A 5,552-nucleotide genomic window follows, 5' to 3' on the forward strand; every position below is an offset into this window, starting at 1 on the left:
AGGAATTAGGACTAGAATTGTCTCCGTGTATTCACCATGTGAGGGTGCAGATGAGGATGAAGTCGACAATTTTTATGAAGCATTGAGTGACATCGTGGTCAGGGTCAACAGCAAGGATAGAATAGTGCTAATGGGCGATTTCAATGCGAGAGTTGGGAATAAAACTGAAGGATACGAAAGGGTGATTGGTAAATGTGGGGAAGATATGAAAGCTAAAGGAAATAGGAAGCGTTTGCTGGTCTTCTGTGCTAGTATGGATTTAGCAGTTACGAATACTTTCCTCAAGCATAAATCTATTCACCGCTACACATGGGAGGCTAGGGGTACCAGATCCATAATAGACTATATCTTAAACGACTTTAAATTCAGGAAATCTGTTAGGAATGTACGAGTTTTCCGGGGATTTTTCGATGATACAGACCACTATCTGATCTATAGTGAAGTAAATTTCTCTAGGCCTATGCTAGAGAAAGTGAAATATGTCTGCAAACGAATAAGGGTAGAAAATCTCCAGGACGAGAAAATTAGACAGAAGTACATGGATATGATCAGTGAGAAGTTTCGAACAGTAGACAGTAAGCTGGTTCAGGATATAGAAAGTGAATGGGTGACATACATGGATGCTGTAGTAGAAACAGCAAGGGAATGCCTAGGAAAAACTGTGTGTAAAGATGGGAAAAGGCGAACACCTCGGTAGAATGATGAAGTGAGAGCAGCTTGTAAACGTAAAAAGAAGGCTTATCAGAAATGGCTCCAAACAAAGGCCGAGGCAGACAGGGATTTGTACGTAGATGAAAGAAACAAAGCGAATCAAATAGTTGTTGAATCCAAAATGAAGTCGTGGGAAGATTTTGGTAATAACCTGGAAAGGCTAGGTCAAGCAGCAGGGAAACATTTCTGGACTGTATAAAGAATCTTAGGAAGGGGCGGAAAAGGAAATGAACAGTGTTTTGAGTAATTCAGGCGAACTCATAATAGATCCCAGGGAATCACTGCAGAGGTGGAGGGAATACTTTGAACATCTTCTCAATGTTAAAGGAAATCATCCTAGTGGTGTTACGAACAGCCAAGCTCATGGGGTAGGAGGGAAATTATGTTGGTGGAATTACGCTTGAGGAAGTGGAAAGGATGGTAAATAAACTCCATTGTCATAAAGCAGCAGGAATAGATGAAATTAGACCTGAAATGGGGAAGTATAGTGGGAAGGCAGGGATGAAATTGCTTCCTAGAGTAGTAAGATTAGCATGGAGTGTTGGTAAAGTACCTTCAGATTGGACAAAAGCAGTAATTGCACATATCTTTAAGCAAGGGAACAGGAAGGATTGCAACAACTAGCGAGGTATCTCATTGATTAGTATACCAGGCAAAGAATTCACTGGCATCTTGGAAGGTAGGGTGCGATCAGTCGTTGAGAGGAAGTTGGATGAAAACCAGTGTGGTTTCAGACCACAGAGAGGCTGTCAGGATCAGATTTTCAGTATGTGCCAGGTAAATGAAAAATGCTATTAGAGGAATAGGAAGTTGTGTTTATGTTTCGTAGATCTAGAGAAAGCATATGACAGGGTACCGAGGGAAAAGATGTTCGCTATATTGGGGGACTATGGAATTAAATGTAGATTATTAAAATCAATCGAAGGCATTTATGTTGACAATTGGGCTTCAGTAAGAACTGATGGTAGAATGAGTTCTTGGTTCAGGATACTTACAGGGGTCAGACAAGGCTGTAACCTTTCACCTTTGCTGTTCGTAGTTTACATGGATCATTTGCTGAAAGGTATAAAATGGCAGGGAGGGATTCAGTTAGGTGGAAATGTAGTAAGCAGTCTGGCCTATAATGACGACTTGGTCTTAATGGCAGATTGTGCCGAAAGCCTGCAGTCTAATATCTTGGAACTTGAAAATAGGTATAATGAGTATGGTATGAAAATTAGCCTCTCGAAGACTAAATTGATGTCAGTAGGTAAGAAATTCAACAGAATTGAATGTCAGATTGGTGATACAAAGCTAGAACAGGTAGATCATTTCAAGTATTTAGGTTGTGTGTTCTCCCAGGATGGTAATATAGTAAGTGATATTGGATCAAGGTGTCGTAAAGCTAATGCAGTGAGCTCACAGTTGCGATCAACAGTATTCTGTAAGAAGGAAGTCAGCTCCCACACAAAACTATGTTTATATCGGTCTGTTTTCAGACCAAATTTGCTTTACGGGAGCGAGAGCTGGGTGGACTCAGGATATCTTATTCATAAGTTGGAAGTAACAGACATGAAAGTAGCAAGAATGATTGCTGGTACAAACAGGTGAGAACAATGGCAGGAGGGTACTCGGAATGAGGAGATCAAGACTAATTTATGAATGAACTCTATGGATGAAGCTGTCCGCATAAACCGGATTGGTGGGTGGGGTCATGTGAGGCGAATGGAGGAGTATAGGTTACCTAGGAGATAAATGGACTCTGTTATGGAGGGTAAGAGAAGTAGAGGTAAACCAATGCGACGATGGTTAGACTCAGTTTCTAACGATTTAAAGATAAGAGGTATAGAATTAAATGAGGCCACAACACTAGTTGTAAATCGAGGGTTGTGGCGACGTTTAGTAAATTCACAGAGGCTTGCAGACTGAACGCTGAAAGGCATAACAGTCTATAATGATAATGTATGTATGTATGTATGTATGTATGTATGTATGTATGTATGTATGTATGTATGTATGTATGTATGTATGTATGTATGTATGTACTGATGGATTAAACGTGTATTGCACGGGCTGTAGTATATATGAACTAATTGTCTTAAGTGTTTTACAGTACTAGAGATGTTGTCATAGCCACTGGCTAAGTTATCTTCTAGTGCAGCTATATGATATTTTATTTCTGTCATGGTTGAGGTATTGCATGGCTGTCATATGTATATGTGTTATTAGGTTCTTTACTGGTATTGATCATTTTTCAGCGAGTTCTAAACCTATACTACTGAAATAATCCACGATTTTGTCTGCAGTGGTAGTTGGTTGTGTTGTTTCTTGTGAATCTGTATGATTTATGCTGTCCATAGCTGAATTTCTGTTCGTTTTCTACATGTTATATCATTCATGTTTATCTATACGACTTTAAAATTGTTGGAGCTTAATATATTTTTTTAGATCAGTACTTCCCTTTTGCTACTTCAATGAGCCTCTTTATTAAGTTTCGGTATGTTTTTATGTTTCTTAATAGTGTTTGTGATCTCGTCGTTGTTTGAGGATCCCATCTTTTGTTTTACTATTTTCTGGTATAATTTGCCCCTTATTATAATGGAAGTTAAGATTCCAGTTGTGATCCACGGTGTTAGCTTTTTGAATTTTGTTCTTGTGTTAGTAGTGTTCAGAGATATATTGATTTAATAGCCCAGTAAAACTACTGGCAGCTTTGTCGAAATCGTGTTCAGTCAGGACAGATTCCCAATTTCCCTTTTCTAAGCGTTTATTTAAATCTTCATACTTTATTCTAGCATCATGAATGTATTTTCTCCCATTTGTAGAACGGTTTATGATATTTCTGGGATTAATTTTGTACGAGAAATATAGGACTGTGATCTGTGATACTGGGATGTTATTGTTATTCCTATGGGATTTAACATGTATGTGATCTATGCATGTTCTACAATTTGGGGTTATTCTGGTTGCAGAGTTGATGTATGAATTGGAACCATTACCACTTAAGCTAATCGCGCTACCAGATAGGTTTCCAGTCACATTTCAGTGGTAGCATAAAATCCTCTTGAGCACAGCACAGGAAACAGCCGCGCGAGGGGTCTTCACCTCCAGCAATAGAGCTTCCCGCTCCTAAGACTGCAGCTCGATCTTGAAACTTCAAAACTCGCCAGATGAGCTACACCAACCACCATAGAAACGCGCAATTGAGAATACAACTCCTCAATATACGGTTGACATCAGGAAGGGCATTCAGCCGTAAAGCTGGGATTAATTCACATTACTATTTATCCCAGAGAATTGGGAAAAGGCCAGAGAATAAGCAGGAAGAAAGATGTCCAAGAAGATGGCTACTGACTCCATCAAACTTGTCGCAAGATTAAATAAGGTAAACCTTTCTTTGTTGAGATCAAATTTAATTCCTGGTAGCGTCCAACAGAGATGGCAGATTGAGCTAAGTAACATTTCCTTTCAGAGCCATTAAATTTTCCAACTTTGTCCATCATTTCCCTCTCTCAGGGGCGTGAAATTAAACCAACATAATTACCATAATTAATGAATAGAAGCCAGGATTTTATGCAGTAATAGGTTAGGTCCAAATATATTTAAGCGAATAGCAAGTATTTTCTAGCCTACATAGCGGTTCTTTTAAACATCAGTTAAACAGGTTCCCTACAAGTTATGCAAATCTTTCTGTATAATAGTACAGTAGGTTAGACGACACTTGCTATTTCCATCTTAAGATAGAATAAGAATTCGGGTAGAAATACGTTTGTCTTTATATTTAACAAAAATAATGCCAATTTTACAATTATATACTACTTGATTCGAAGACTAATATTCTCGAATAATTTGCTGTCCCATAAAAATTTTACTTACTCTCCATCCCAGAGATATTAAGACATAATTAAGTGGGGAAAGAGGCACAGAGGAAGAGGGTTAAATGGATTTTCTGAAAAACATATACTCTCAAGACAGAAAATGTACAGGTTAGTTATGTTTGATGTGGTTGTTACTGAATACAAATAATATACAGAAGATTTGTATTAATAATAATCACGGTGTATGTATTTAAGCAACTCCTCTGTAGATGAATGGTAAAGAGTTGTCCTTCGGAGCCCAATATCGTGGGTTCAAACTTGGCAGAGGCAGGCCGATTTGAAGAAAATTAATTCGAAACTTCATGTCGTACGATGTCGGTATGTAAAATATATCTAGTGACAAGTTAGATGTTTACCCACCAAAGTGAATTACAACTCAGCCATAAGTAACCCAGCAGAAATACGGTTTAGCCTGCCACCTGGTAGAGTAAGACAGAACGTCGAGATTGACGCGCTGGCAGCTTAAATAGCGTCAGATTGAAATGCATACAAAGGATACGCGACGCAATCCAATTATCATTACACATTAAGATTGTTCTTTCGCGTTTATTAATTTATTCATGTTTAGGCCCTTTCAATCTGAAATTATGAGCGTTTCCTGAGTGTTCAGCGGGATTTAGGATTGTACAGTCACAATTGTGTGAAACGCTGGTAGTTTCACGATGTTTGTATGTGACAACTCCGGCCGTATAGACAACGCATTCCACGTCCTGTTTTAAAATATATAATTCTGCGGTCACTTTAATAATACAAATATACGTTTAGGGCCTACTAACCAGTGCTAGTATTGGGGCTATTCCAGCGTCCCCGTCTTTTCCTTTTGCATAATATATCTATGGGTAGGTAATCTGCAGAGAAAACTTTTGGTTATAAAGTCACTGTGTGAGATTGTTATTTACGTTTTTTTGTTATTGTATTAGCCTGTTTATTTATGCACACATTGAACCCGGAATTGCTCCGATCACATAAGCCCTTATTTACGAG

Source organism: Anabrus simplex, chromosome 1, assembly GCF_040414725.1.
Source record: "Anabrus simplex isolate iqAnaSimp1 chromosome 1, ASM4041472v1, whole genome shotgun sequence".
NCBI lineage: Eukaryota > Metazoa > Arthropoda > Insecta > Orthoptera > Tettigoniidae > Anabrus > Anabrus simplex.